Below are 16,302 nucleotides of genomic sequence, written 5' to 3'. Positions count from 1 at the left end.
ACTGAAGTAACAAAAATCCTGCAGGTCAGGCTGTGATGCCAGTATTCCTGTATATGTAGCAGGAAAACTGACTCTCTTTCACAGAATTTACTGGGTTTTCCAGACTCAACTTTGTGCTCTATGCTTCCAGCCAGAGGAATTCCATTTTTCTCCCTTTTAGGGTGCCTCCCTAACATGCCCACACCTCCCCAGATAGCAGGTGATCAGTTTCCCTTTCAGTTCTTCAGTTTGGACCCAGCCATCCTGGGTGGCTCACCTAGGGAATGTTCCTGGAACAAGCACAAGGAGGTCGGGTGGGAGAGGTGCAGAGCTCTTCCTGCCCCGTGCACCCCACGCTTCCCATGTCCAGGGTGGGGGTGCTCCAGGCCACACCCTGGAGTGATCTCCCTCCCACTGAGGCTCTTCTCTCTGTGTATGCCGTCAGGGCTGGAGTCCTGGGTGTGTGGAACACTACTAGTCTAGACGGCTACAGGTCAGAATTCAAGAGAACTATTTTTGGCTAAAATACAAAATTGGAAGGGGAAGGGGAAGGGCTGCCAGCGTGGCCGTGGCCGGATGGCAAAAGTGGTGCAAGGGAGGCTAGGGTGGGAGGGTGGGCCAGGGAGCAGGAAGACGGAAGGCCTGCGTTCCGGAAAGAGGATAGGGTAGCGGGGCGGAGAGCCAAGAGCACCGGAGCCGAGAAGCCGAAGCCTGGGTCCCAGAGAGCAAAACTCGAGTCCACCTGGCTTCCTCCAGCTCATCCCGTACTCCAGGTGGGCAGGACGACAAACCGAGGCAGGACGTCCACTCGCACCCGGAACGATCCCTTCCCACACACCGCCCTCCCCGCCGGCCGCCGCTCCACTCTGGGTTGCACGTGGACGGAGGGTCTCGGAGACAGGCGACCCCCGCCGCCGCCGTCCGCCTGCAGGCCGCGAGCCCCCGTTCCTTGCGCGAGTTCCCTGCGGCAGTGATTCGGACCCCTGAGATCGCGACCCGCGCGCTCCCCGTGGCTCCGGACGGTCCCGCCGCCCCCTAGTCACCTCCCTCTGGCCCTACAAATGCGCCCACTCCCCGCCGCTTCTCCCGAAAGCCATTTCCAGCCGCTCTTCCGAGGCCTGTTCGCCCACCCGCCCAGGTAAGTGAGGTTAGGGTTATTTCTATGACATCACATACGTCCCTGATTGGCCTGATTGTAATCTCATGCGGTGCTTTTACTAGTGTGCATTCCTGAGCGCGCCCCATCCGTCCCATACCTTATCGGAATCAGAACCCCCAGGGAGGAGGCTTGGGAATCCACACGTTAAAACGAGCGCCCCCAAGTAGGTCTCATGATCAGGTGAGTCTGAGAAACATTATTTTACCATGTATACATATACACACACATATATATATTTAATTTTAAAAATACTTTTTATTAATATACACGTTATTTGGTAAGGTCAGATTTAGAACACTTAAGAGTCAGCATGAACAAGGTAAACTACTTTTCAATGATGAAGATTTGAAATGAGGAAATAAATACTGAACTGCTTCATATTAACCTCCCTGTTCAATTTGTATCTGTATCTGGTCCAGTGACAACTGATTTTCATATTAAAAAATAATCAGGCAAATTGACATTAAACTGTCTTTCCCTTTTATCTCATCTTGTCCTATCGTCTTAAACATTAGATGAAAGAATCTGATTTAAAACATGTTGGCAGATTACGTTGGCAAATTTTCCAAATAAAGCAAAAAATAAATGCACATATTTATTAAGCAGATATCTCAACACTGCTCTTATGGAAGCCTAGTAAAATCTTTGATGAAGTCCCTTTTTTGTAAAGCAGTAAAGCAGTTTATTTCATCTTAATCTAATGCCAATTCAATATATTTTTAAAAAGCCTTTTGCAATCGATTATTGCAAAAATAAATTGACGTGAATTGTCAGAAACTTATTTTGTAAGTGTCTAGTTCTATCACAGACTGAACAAAGTTCTTTGGTTATCTGAAGTAAATTCAGATTAACAAGGAATAGAGATCTGATTAAGGAAACTGTCTTGTCAGTGTAATAGGATATTTTCTCTTCTTGGTGATCCTTCAGTGTTGACCAGTGGGTCTTCATGAATATGTATAGAAATTGTAAGGAAAGCTATTTCATAGGTTGTTTAAAATATAAACTGAAGGATTTAAAGTCACTCATTCCTCCTCTACACAAGGATTTATTCCATGCCAGGAGAATGTCATATCACATCAATTTGCGTAATAGTTTATCTGAGTTTAATTTGTAAGAGAAAGAATCCATACCTCCCCCCACCCTGCAATACGAATCCTGGATGCAAACTCTCAGGAAAATCACTTAAGCTCTCCTTTATATATTTATTTACTTGTGGAAAGTGAACAATGCCAACTTGGATATTTTGTGGTTGTTGTGGATTGTAGTTCTCTAACCATCCCCATGGAAAAGAAATGCAAAAAAGCAAAATGGCTGTCTGGGGAGGCCTTACGAATAGCTGTGAAGAGAGGCGATAAGCAAAGAAGAAAAGGAAAGATATAAGCATCTGAATGCAGAGTTCCAAAGAATAGCAAAGAGAGATAAGAAAGCCTTCTTCAGCGATCAATGCAAAGAAATAGAGGAAAACAACAGAATGGGAAAGACTAGAGATCTCTTCAAGAAAATTAGAGATACCTAGGGGACATTTGATGCAAAGATGGGCTCGATAAAGGACAGAAATGGTATGGACCTAACAGAAGCAGAAGATTTTAAGAAGAGGTGGCAAGAATACACAGAAGAACTGTACAAAAAAGATCTTCACGACCCAGATAGTCATGATGATGTGATCACTCATCTAGAGCCAGACATCCTGGAATGTGAAGTCAAGTGGGCCTTAGGAAGCATCACTATGAACAAAGCTAGTGGAGGTGATGGAATTCCAGTTGAGCTGTTTCAAATCCTGAAAGATGATGCTGTGAAAGTGCTGTACTCAATATGCCAGCAAATTTGGAAAACTCAGCAGTGGCCACAGGACTGGAAAAGGTCAGTTTTCATTCCAATTCCAAAGAAAGGCAATGCCGAAGAATGCTCAAACTACCGCACAATTGCACTCATCTCACACACTAGTAAAGTCATGCTCAAAATTCTCCAAGCCAGGCTTCAGCAATACATGAACTGTGAACTCCCTTATGTTCAAGCTGGTTTTAGAAAAGGCAGAGGAACCAGACATCAAATTGTCAACATCCGCTGGATCATGGAAAAAGCAAGAGAGTTCCAGAAAAACATCTATTTCTGCTTTATTGACTATGCCAAAGCCTCTGACTGTGTGGATCACAATATACTGTGGAAAATTCTGAAAGAGATGGGAATACCAGACCACCTAACCTGCCTCTTGAGAAATCTGTATGCAGGTCAGGAAGCAACAGTTAGAACTGGACATGGAACAACAGACTGGTTCCAAATAGGAAAGGAGTATGTCAAGGCTGTATATTGTCACCCTGCTTATTTAACTTATATGCAGAGTACATCATGAGAAACGCTGGGCTGGAAGAAACACAAGCTGGAATCAAGACTGCTGGGAGAAATATCAATAACCCCAGATATGGAGATGATACCACCCTTATGGCAGAAAGTGCAGAGGAGCTAAAAAGCCTCTTGATGAAAGTGAAAGTGGAGAGCGAAAAAGTTGGCCTAAAGCTCAGCATTCAGAAAACAAAGATCATGGCATCTGGTCCCATCACTTCATGGGAAATAGATGGGGAAACAGTGTCAGACTTTATTTTTGGGGGCTCCAAAATCACTGCAGATGGTGACTGCAGCCATGAAATTAAAAGACGCTTACTCCTTGGAAGAAAAGTTATGACCAACCTAGATAGTATATTCAAAAGCAGAGACATAACTTTGCCGACTAAGGTCTGTCTAGTCAAGGCTATGGTTTTTCCTGTGGTCACGTATGGATGTGAGTTGGACTGTGAAGAAGGCTGAGCGCCGAAGAATTGATGCTTTTGAACTGTGGTGTTGGAGAAGACTCTTGAGAGTCCTTTGGACTGCAAGGAGATCCAACCAGTCCATTCTGAAGGAGATCAGCCCTGGGATTTCTTTGGAAGGAATGATGCTAAAGCTGAAACTCCAGTACTTTGGCCACCTTATGCGAAGAGTTGACTCATTGGAAAAGACTCTGATGTTGGGAGGGATTGGGGGCAGGAGGAGAAGGGGACGACCAAGGATGAGATGGCTGGATGGCATCACGGACTCGATGGCCATGAGTCTGAGTGAACTCTGGGGGTTAGTGATGGACAGGGAGGCCTGGCGTGCTGCGATTCATGGGGTCACAAGGAGTCGGACACGACTGAGCGACTGAGCTGAATGTTTAATAGATCTGCTACTTAGTGACCATTCATTCGTACATTCAAGTACATCCTGGCTACCAGCTACTTTACTCGGTGCTAAGGATACAGTGGGTAAGAAAAAAATTCATAAACCTGGCATATATGACGTAGAAAGAAAACGCAGGCTGCTTAAACTGTGTCATTCCTCAGATCCAAGACCTCTATCCAGTCTGCCTTCCTCCCAGTTTTTCAGAGTCCTCCTGTATGTGTGTGTCTAACCTTTTCACCTGTTCTTCCTCAGAGAAATAGGAAAATGTCTGTCCACCCCATTTTTTTGGAGGTGGGAGTCCCTTGTGGTCTTTGATACAGAGATAATGCTCATCTCACAAAAGGAGTTGTGGATTCCTCTCTCTCTTTCCCTTCTCTGGGAGGCTTTGTTTCAGATGACTGTGGTTTCCTTAAATGTTTGCTGGAACTTGCCAGTGATACCACTGAATCTGAGGTTGGTTGGTTGGTTTTTATAAGAAGGTGTTTAATAATATATACATTTGTAAAAACAGTTATAGTCTATCCTAATGTCAATTTTGGAATTATCCATTAAATCTGAATTTTCACATTTGTGAACATAAGTTTGTTCAAAATAAACTCTTATTATCATTTTTCACTATAAAATATTTCCCCAAATTTTAATTATAAACTGTTCAAAGGGTGGTACAGACCAGTATCTTTCAATCAATTCCTTTCTCCTAAGTTAGTCTAAGTTGGATTATAAATATTCTAACGCACACAGGTATGATGCAGAAAACGGAAACTGTCTGTTTAGTGGCAGCAATTAAAAAAAAAAAAAAAACTGCCACCAGAAATGTTTCCCATCTCTTTCCTAAGTTTTATCTGAACCCTGACCTAAGAGGTCTGAGCCAGACCCGTTTCTGTTTCTTCACCTATAACCAGTATGCTCCCTGCAGCAGTAGCTGAAAAAAGTGTTGATACAGCTCACAGAATGTCTCCACTGAAATAGAATACAAATGAGCTACCTTTGGGGAGTTACTACAAACGAGCCCCAGAGAAGAGAGAAAAGGAGGAATGGAGGGAGGGAGGGAGGAATGCTGCTTTTTTGAACTGAGATTCAGAATCCTTCTAGCTTTGAAAGTTCTCTAATGTACTTGGCATCAGAGTAGCATTAAATTATAGGATTTCTACAACTTTGGCATATATTCTCGGAAGATGAAGTTCATTTGCATTTTGCGGTTTTTAATAGTCCTCTTTCCTGAAAGCTTTGTAAAGTCATATGCCTGGTTTTGGCTCCCTCTGCTGGCCAGTCCTATGTTCGTTGTAAGTTGTACACAGAGAACGAAAACCAAGACACCACTGCCGAAACAGATTTGGGTTTTTCCCCTGCAAAGTTTATCGCAATTTTTCAGTTTAATGCTTCCAAATCTATGACAGTCTTTCAATTTTGTAACCACATTTTTATTCTGGTGCTTTCTTTTCCTTCAAAGTTCTAACTGAAAACAGGCTACATTTAGCAAAAACATAAAGTTTAGAAAGTATTTCAAATAAAAATGTGTGACTCTTTCATGTCAATGTATGGCAAAACCAATACAGTATTGTAAAGTAAAATAAAGTAAAAATAAAAATTAAAAAAAAAGTGTGACTCTGCTTATCGTGACTTTTTCTCAAGCTATCTGTTGTGAAGGTGCCAGTTATGCAGACTGATGCCATTGCATGTACCATGGCAGCGAGGATAGGTCCAACAAGCTCCTGAGCTGCTCACCATTTGAACTCGCCACCTCTTCATCATCTGAGCAATGTTTCCCTCTCTTAGAAAGGATAGAGGTCTCCCAACACAGAGAACTTTGACAGTCTGACTATGTCCCCTACCCCAAATCTTCATTACAACTTGTATTCTTTTCTTGCCTCTAGCTTCTTTCTTGCCAAAGATGTGATCTCTGGACCCCATCTCCCCTGATTCTTCTGGAGCCCCACTGTATTAACTGTTGTTATTTCTCTTTCTTTTCTGTATCTCTGCACTCTTAATCTTGGTTAGCTTTTCATGATCAGCATATAGACATGCTTATATCTGTTACGGTTTTTGAACTGCAAACAGTCTGGCTAATTTAAGCCAAAAAAGGATCCACCATGTGTGAGGTAATGTACAAGGGCCCACTTTGGAAAGAGCAGGTTCTTTGTGGAGCTGGGGAGCAGTGCACAGAGGAAGGTGACCTCAGGACCAATTGGCAGGAGCTCGCTGAGCTGGGAGAAACAGCTGAGTTGTCAGGAGTTATAGCAGCCAATAAAGGGGACAAAAAGGAAAGAAGTAAGTCTTTAATCACTTACTGAGATGGTAGTATGCAAGGGGCTAAAACCAGGCAAAGCACCACCCCCCTGTCACCCTGTTCTCTTTTCTGCATAGTGGAGGGTCAGGTGAGGTGGTCTGGGCAGTCATTGGAGGGCACCTTACCGTCCACAAGTCCTGAATAAAAGGTTCCTGAGGCTTGATGGGCCCTGGGATGGGGTGTGAGAGGACTAGGAGTGGATGAATACTGGGTATTGAGTCAGAGTAGGGGAAGATGTCTTCAGTTCAGTATAGTCACTCAGTCGTGTCTGACTTTTTGTGGCCCCATTGACTGCAGCACGCCAGGCCTCCATGTCCATCACCAACTCCCGGAGTTTACTCAAATTCATGTCCATTGATGATGTCCATCGGTGATGCCATCCAACCATCTCATCCTCTGTTGTCCCTTTCTCCTCTCGACTTCCATCTTTCCCAGCATCAGGGTCTTTTCCAATGAGTCAGCTCTTTGCATGAGGTGGCCAAAGTATTGGAGTTTCAGCTTCAACATCAGACCATCCAATGAACATTCAGAACTGATCTCTTTTAGGATGGACTGGTTGGATCTCCTTGCAGTCCAAGGGACTCTCAAGAGTCTTCTCCAACACCACAGTTCAAAAGCATCAATTCTTTGGCGCTCAGCTTTCTTTATTGTCCACTTCTCACATCCATACATGACTACTAGAAAAACCATAGCCTTGACTAGATGGATCTTTGCTGGCAAAGTAATTTCTCTACTTTTTAATATGCTGTCTAGGCGGGTCATAACTTTTTTCTCAAAGAATAAGCATCTTTTTATTTCATGGCTGCAATCACCATCTGCAGTGATTTTGGCGCCTCCAAAAATAAAGTCCCTCACTGTTTCCACTGTTTCTCCATCTATTTGCCATGAAGTGATGGGACCAAATGCCATGATCTTCGTTTTCTGAATGTTGAGCTTTAAGCCAACTTCTTCACTCTCCTCTTTCACTTTCATCAAGAGACTTTTTAGCTCCTCTTCACTTTCTGCCATAAGGGTGGTGTCATCTGCATATCTGAGGTTATTGATATTTCTCCCGGCAATCTTGATTCTAGATTGTGCTGCCTCCAGTCCAGCATTTCTCATGATGTACTCTGCATATAAGATAAATAAGCAGGGTGTCAATATACAGCCTTGATGTACTGCTTTCCCTATTTGGAACCAGTCTGTTGTTCCATGTCCGGTTTTAACTGTTGCTTCCTGACCTGCATACAGATTTCTCAAGAGGCAGGTCAGGTGGTCTAGTATTTCCATCTCTTTCAGAGTTTTCCACAGTTTATTGTGATCCATACAGTCAAAGGTTTTGGCATAGTCAGTAAAGCAGAAATAGATGTTTTTCTGGGGCTCTCTTACTTTTTCGATGATCCAGCAGATGTTGGCAATTTGATCTCTGGTTCCTCTGCCTTTTCTAAATCCAGCTTGAACACCTGGAAGTTCACGGTTCACATATTCTTGAAGCCTGGCTTGGAGAATTTTCAGCGTTACTTTGCCAGTGTGTGAGATGAGTGCAATTGTGTGGTAGTTTGAGTATTCTTGGGATTGGAATGAAAACTGACCTTTTCCAGTCCTGTGGCCACTGCTGAGTTTTCCAAATTTGCTGACATATTGAGTGCAGCACTTTCACAGCATCATCTTTCAGGATTTGAAACAGCTCAATTGGAATTCCATCACCTCCACTAGCTTTGTTCATAGTGATGCTTCCTAAGGCCCACTTGACTTCACATTCCAGGATGACTGGCTCTAGGTGAGTGATCACACCATCATGATTATCTGGGTCGTGAAGATCTTTTTTGTACAGTTCTTCTGTGTATTCTTGCCACCTCTTCTTAATATCTTCTGCTTCTGTTAGGTCCTTACCATTTCTGTCCTTTATCGAGCCCATCTTTGCATGAAATGTTCCCTTGGTATCTCTAATTTTCTTGAAGAGATCTCTAGTCTCTCCCATTTTATTGTTTTCTTCTATTTCTTTGCACTGATCACTGAGGAAGGCTTTCTTTTCTCTCCTTGCTATTCTTGGAACTCTGCATTCAAACGGGGATATCTTTCCTTTTCTCCTTTGCTTTTCCCTTCTCTTCTTTACACAGCTATTTGTCAGGCCTTCTCAAACAGCCATTTTGCTTTTTTGCGTTTATTTTTCTTGGGTCATGGTGTAGAGTTCTGATAAAATATGGTCCACTGGAGGAGGGAATGGCAAACCACTCCAGTATTCTTGCCTTGAGAACCCCATGAACAATGTGAAAAGGCAAAAAGATAGGACACTGAAAGATGAACTCCCCAGGTTGGTCGGTGCCCAATAGGCTACTAGAGATGAGTGGAGAAATAACGCCAGAAGGAATGAAGGGATGAAGCCAAAGCAAAAACAACACCCAGCTGTGGATGTAACTGGTGATGGAAGCAAGGTCCAATGCTGTAAAGAGCAATATTGCATAGGAACCTGGAATGTTAGATCCATGAATCAAGGCAAATTAGAAGTGATCAAACAAGAGATGGCAAGAGTGAACATCGACATTCTAGGAATCAGAACTAAAATGGACTGGAAAGGGTCAGTTTAACTCAGATGACCATTATATCTACTACTGCGGGCAAGAATCCCTTAGAAGAAATGGAGTAGCCATCATAGTCAACAGAAGAGTCTGAAATGCAGTACTTGGATACAGTTTCAAAAATGACAGAATGATCTCTGTTCGTTTCCAAGGCAAACCATTCAATATCACAGTAATCCAAGTCTATGCCCTGACCAGTAATGATGAAGAAGCTGAAGTTGAGTGGTTCTATGAAGATGTACAAGACCTAGAATTAACACTCAAAAAAGATGTCCTTTTCATTAAAGGGGATAGGAGTGCAAAAGTGGGAAGTCAAGAAACACCTGGAGTAGCAGGGAAATTTGGCCTTGGAATGCAGAATGAAGCAGGGCAAAGGCTAACAGAGTTCTGCCAAGAGAACGCACTGGTCATAGCAAACACCCTCTTCCAACAACACAAGAGAAGACTCTACACATGGACATCACCAGATGGTCAACACCAAAATCAGATTGATTATATTCTTTGCAGCCAAAGATGGAGAAGCTCTATACAGTCAGCAAAAACAAGACTGGGAGCCGACTGTGGCTCACATCATGAACTCCTTATTGCCTAATTCAGACTTAAATTGAAGAAAGTAGGGAAAATCACTAGACCATTCAGGTATGACCTAAATCAAATCCCTTATGATTATACAGTAGAAGTGAGAAATAGGTTTAAGGGACTAGATTTGATAGACAGAGTGCCTGATGAACTATGGATGGAGGTTCATGACCTTGTACAGGAGACAGGGATCAAGACCATCCTCAAGAAAAAGAAATGCAAAAAAGCAAAATGGCTGTCTGGGGAGGCCTTACAAATAGCTGTGAAAAGAAGAGAAGTCAAAAAGATGTCTTCAGGATTCCCTAAATGCTGGATGAAGCACAAGCTGGAATCAAGATTGGCTGGAGAAATATCAATAACCTCAGATATGCAGATGACATCACCCTTACGGTAGAAATCAAAGCGGAACCAAAGAACCTCTTGATGAAGGTAGAAGAGAGTGAAAAAGCTGGCTTAAAACTCAACATTCAGAAAATTGAGATCATGGCATCCGGTCCCATCACTTCATGACATATAGATGGGGAAACAATGGAAACAATGACAGACTTTATTTTCTTGGTCTCCAAAATCACTGCAGATGGTGACTGCAGCCATGAAATTAAAAGACACTTTCTCCTTGGAAGGAAAGCTATGACAACCTAGACAGCATATTCAAAAGCAGAGACATTACTTTGCCAACAAAGGTCCATCCAGTCAAAGCTATGGTTTTTCCAGTGGTCATGTACAGATGTGAGAGTTGGACTATAAAGAAAGCTGAGCGCTGAAGAATTGATGCTTTTGAACTGTGGTGGTGGAGAAGACTCTTGAGAGTCCCTTGGACTGCAAGGAGCTCAAACCAGTCAATCCTGAAGGAAATCAGTCCTGAATATTCATTGGAAGAACTGATGCTGAAGCTGAAGCTCCAATACTTTGGCCGCCTGATGTGAAGAGCTGACTCATTGGAAAAGATCCTGATGCTGGAAAAGATTGAGGGCAGGAGGAGAAGGGGATAACAGAGGATGAGATAGTTGGATGGCATCACCGACTCAATGGACATGAGCTGGAACAAGCTCTGGGCAATGGTGAAGGACAGGGAAGCCTGGTGTGCTGCAGTCCATAGGGTGGTAAAGAGTCGGACACAACTGAGCGACTGAATTGAACTGAACTGAACTGAGCACTGAACAATAACATCAACTGCCCAAGGCCTCAGATAGAGTATAAGGATTGAAGAAGGTCCTGGGGCTAGGAATGCAAGTGTGCAGAGCATGAGTCTGAGAATTCTTGACTGCCACACCCTCAGAGATTGCCGTGCACTGACTGTCTTCCAAGGTGCGGAGGGCAACCTTCCCCTGAGGCATCCATGGAGAGCTCTTGTAATTACCCATCAGTTCAGTTTACTTCAGTTGCTCAGTTTTGTCTAACTCTTTCTGACCCAATAGACTGCATCATGCCATGCTTCCCTGTCTCCAAGGGACTCTCAAGAGTCTTCTACAACACCACAGTTCAAAAGCATCAGTTCTTCGGTGCTCAGCTTTCTTTATAGTCCAACTCTCACATCCGTACATGACTACTGGAAAAACCATAGCTTTGACTAGATGGACCTTTGTCGGCAAAGTAATGTCTCTTCTTTTTAATATGCTATCCAGGTTGGTTGTAACTTTTCTCCTAAGAAGCAAGCATCTTTTAATCTCATGGCCTCAGTCCCTAGTCGTTGCCCATAGTCAGGCCTGAAAGGTCAACATAGGTTTTTTAACCAGGAGCTGGACATCTCATCACTGTGCAGATGAATCAACTTTTAAGCATTTTTTTTTTAATCCCTGGGGAAAGTGTTGAACTGTCCTATGCTGCTAAGTCGCTTCAGTCGTGTCCGACTCTGTGTGACCCCATAGATAGCAGCCCACTAGGCTCCTCCATCCATGGGATTCTCCAGGCAAGAGCACTGGAGTTTGGTGTCACTGCCTTCTCCGACATATAATTTAGTACCATATAATTTTAGTACATATTACGTAAATGAAGAATACAAATATCTCGGTGTTAGTCGCTCAGTCGTGTCCGACTCCCTGTGACCCCACAGACTATAGCCCGCCAGATTTCCCCGTCCACGGCATTCTGCAGGGAAGAATACTGGAGTGGGCCGCCACCTCCCTCTCCAGGGGATCCTCCCGACCCAGGGATCAAACCTGGGTCTCCTGCTTTGCATGCAGACTCCCCACCATCTGAGCCACCAGAAGTGAAGTGAAGTCGCTCAGTTGTGTCCAACTCCCCGCGACCCCATGGACTGCAGCCCACCAGGCTCCTCCGTCCATGGGATTTTCCAGGCAAGAATACTGGAGTGGGTTGCCGGTGGATCAGAAACCCACCCAGTGTAGCAGCCCCACCAAAACAGCATAGAATGGGAGAAGGGAATTGGCTCAGATAAAATCGGGGGCTGTTGCAAAAAAAGATATGAGGGAAGCCAAGCATGTTAACTCAGCATCCATGCACTACCCATGCTCAAGTCTCTCCCTTAGAAAAACCAAAGCAAAAACCTATTACAGAAAAGTCTCTCTTTCATCCTGTCTGTTTACCCCTCCCCTTTTCGCCAAAACTGAGCTTCTAGCAATAATATTCAACACTTCGGCTATTTCTTGGTTATTTATTTACTCATTTCTCAACTCGCTGCTATCTGTTATCAGCTCCGCCTTCCCTCTAGTCAGCCAAAACTTCCCTTGGCAAGATCCCCAAGGACCGCACTGTGGTTAAAGCACAGGGACCTTTACATCTTTATTTTGGTATTTGACTCTGCTGACTCTGGTCTGCTTTTTGAAACCATCTCTACCCTTGTTTCTTTCCCCTTCCTTCCTTTCCATTTTTACCCAGACTCTTTTGTGGTCTTTTTCTTGTTCTTCCATCACAGAGTCTTCAGCGCACTTGCACACTCCTTGTTAGATGCAGGCATTCTCCACCTCTCAGCAGGACCAAGGTGGGGAGTCCCAGGGCTTGAGTTAGCACGTGTGGCCCCAATCCTGGCTGTACCTGCAGCTCAGTGAGTCACTGCGGGAAAGCCACTCCTGAGTTTCCTTATCGGTGACAGTGGACCTGCCAGCAGGGTTGTTGTTGGTTTTAATGAAACAATGCTCGCAAAGCATTTAAAACAACGCTGGGAACACAGTAAGAGTCGCTTGATAAATGGTGGCTGTCGTGTATTCAAAACGTCTACCCTGCCCCATGCTCACGTCACCCCTGGCCCCTTTTTGCTTTGTATTTTCTTTCATGAGACCTCACATTAGTTACCTCAGTTTGTAACTTCCTTATCAGGAAGGCTGTGCCTTTTGGACAGCGGATCCTTAGCACAGTGCCTGGCACATAGAAGATGCTGGATAAGTGCAGGTTGGGTGAAGGTGATAGACATGGGTTACATGCTAAGGGGAATATGAAGGTAAAGTTGGCGTGCTTATGAAAGGTCCTCTGGGTTTCCTAGATAGTAACATAAATTTTTTTCCTGTATGGCTATCATTTTTATTTTTTTGGTCCCATCTGACAAATATCCCGAACACTTGTTCAAATAAAATTCAAGAATCTATCAGATAAGAACTTTTCCTTTCCTTTGTCTCCCTATCACCATGACCTTCACTACCATCATCATTACCATCAGAATTGTCTTCAAGTACCTGATGTAATCGCTGAATAATAATCTTGAAAATTTGTCCAATAAGAATCCCTGCTGCAAGGGTGAGATGTATGGAAAGAGTAACATGGAAACTTACATTACCGTGTGTGAAATAGAGAGCCAATGGGAATTTGCTGTATGGCTCAGGAAACTCAAACAGGGGCTCTGTATCAACCTAGAGGGGTGAGGTGGGGAGGGAGATGGGAGGGAGGGGACATATGTATACTTATGGCTGATTCATGTTGAGGTTTGACAGAAACCAACAAAATTCTGTAAAGCAATTACCCTTCAATAAAGAAATAAATTGGGGAAAAAAAAAAAGAATTCCTGCTGCAACTTAGATTCCCCAGGAAGTAGAATCCGATCTTCAGTTAGCATGCAGGAAGTTGGTTAAGAAATGTTCTTGAATTCGACACTTAGAATGGGATGGGAAGAAAGCAGGATTAGCTGGAGGAAGAGGGTGGACTGCGATGCAGACAGACCACGCACTCGGCTGGCCCCAAGAAGCTCTGCAGCTGAAATGGTTCTTTGACATTGTCCCAGTTTGACCTCAGGGAGACACAGTGGTATGCTGGAGCTGGCTCCTACTAGCTCCAGAGAGGAGAGCTTGCATGCATCCCTCCTCAAATATGCATTCACTGACAAAACTTTGATTTGAAACAGGCCATGATAGGAGTATTTACCTTGCCAACCAGAGCAATACCCTGTTTTATTCACAGTGATTCCCTCCCATCAGGAAGCTTCCAGAAGCCTCTTATCCTCATCTATCAGAGGGCAGGCAGAATGAAAACCACAATCACAGGAAACTAACCAAACTGATCACACAGACCACAGCCTTGTGTAACTCAATGAAACTATTTGAGTCATACTGCGTAGGGCCAACCAAGGTGGACGGGTCATGGTGGAGAGGTCTGACAAAACATGGTCCACTGGAGAAGGGAATGGCAAACCACTTCTGCATTCTTGCCTTAAGAACCCCATGAACAATGTGAAAAGGCAAAAAGATAGGACACTGAAAGATGAAGTCCCCAGGTCGGTAGGTGCCCAATATGCTACTGGAGAAGAGTAGAGAAATAACTCCAGAAGGAATGAAGGGATGGAGCCAAAGCAAAAACAGTGCCCAGCTGTGGATGTGTCTGGTGGGGAAAATAAAGTCTGTTGCTGTAAAGAACAATATTGCATAGGAACCTGGAATGTCAGGTCCATGAATCAAGATAAATTGGAAGTGGTCAAACAGGAGATGGCAAGACTGAACTTTGACATTTTAGGAATCAGTGAACTAAAATGGACCGGAATGGGTGAATTTAACTCAGATGACCATTATATCTACTACTGTTGGCAAGAATCCCTTAGAAGAAACAGAGTAACCCTCCTAGTCAACAAAAGAGTCTGAAATGCAGTACTTGGATGCAATCTCAAAAATGACAGAATGATCTCTGTTTGTTTCCAAGGCAAAGCATTCAATATCACAGCAATCCAAGTCTATGCCCCAACCAGTAACGCTGAAGAAGCTGAAGTTGAGTAGTTCTATGAAGACCTACAAGACCTTTTAGAACTAATACCCAAAAAAGATATTCTTTTCATCACAGGGGACTGGAATGCAAAAGCAGGAACCCAAGTGATACCTGGACTAACAGGCAAGTTTGGCCTTGGAGCACAAAACCAAGCAGGGCAAAGGCTAACAGAGTTTTGCCAAGAGAACACAATGATCATAGCAAACACCCTCTTCCAACAACACAAGAGAAGACTCTACACATGGACATCACCAGATGGTCAATACCGAAATCATATTGATTATATTCTTTGCAGCCAAAGATGGAGAAGCTCTATACAGTCAGCAAAAACAAGACCAGGAGCTGATTGTGGCTCATATCATGAACTCCTTATTGCCAAATTCGGACTTAAATTGAAGAAAGTAGGGAAAACCACTAGGCCATTCAGGTATGACCTAAATCAAATCCTTTATGATTATACAGTGGAAGTGAGAAATAGATTCAAGGGATTAGATCTGATAGAGCCTGATGAACTATGGACGGAGGTTCATAACATTGTACAGAATGCGGTGATGAAAACTATCCCCAAGGGAAAAAAAATGCAAAAAGATTGTCTGAGGAGGCCATACAAAAAGCTGAGAAAAGAAGAGAAGTTAAAGGGAAAGAAGGAAAAAAAAAGATATATCCATTTGAATGCAGAATTCCAAAGAATAGTTCACTCACTTTTTGAGTGAACAATGCAAAGAAACAGGAAAACAATAGAATGAGAAAGACTAGAGATCTTTACAAGAGTAGTAAAGATCCAAGGGAGCATTCCATGCAAAGATGGGCTCAATGAAGGGCAGAAATGGCATGGACCTAACAGAAGCAGAAGAGATGAAGAAGAGGTGCCAAGATCACACAGAAGAACTGTACAAAAAAGATCTTCATGACTGAGATAACCACGATGGTGTGATCACTCACCTAGAGCCAGACATCTTAGAATGTGAAGTCAAGTGGGCTTTAGGAAGCATCACTGCAAACAAAGCCAGTGGAGGTGATGAAATTCCAGCTGAGCTATTTTAAATCATAAAAGCTGATGCTGTGAAAGTGCTGCACTCAACATGCCAGCAAATTTGGAAAACTCAGCATTGGCCACAGGACTGGAAAAGGTCGGTTTTCATTCTAGTCCCAAAGAAAGGCAGTGCCAGAAATGTTCAAACTACTGCACAATCGCATTCATTTCATATGCTAGCAAAGTAATACTAAAAATTCTCCAAGTGAGGCTCCAACAGTACCTGAAACGACAACTTCCAGATGTTCAAGCCGTATTTAGAAAAGGCAGAGGAAACAGAGATCAAGTTGCCAACATCCGTTGGATCATGGAAAACATGAGAGAGTTCCAGAAAAACATCTACTTCTGCCTCATTGACTGCGCTAAAGCC

Source organism: Capricornis sumatraensis, chromosome 2 (assembly GCF_032405125.1).
Source record: "Capricornis sumatraensis isolate serow.1 chromosome 2, serow.2, whole genome shotgun sequence".
Taxonomy (NCBI): domain Eukaryota; kingdom Metazoa; phylum Chordata; class Mammalia; order Artiodactyla; family Bovidae; genus Capricornis; species Capricornis sumatraensis.
This window is presented reverse-complemented; position numbering follows the sequence as displayed.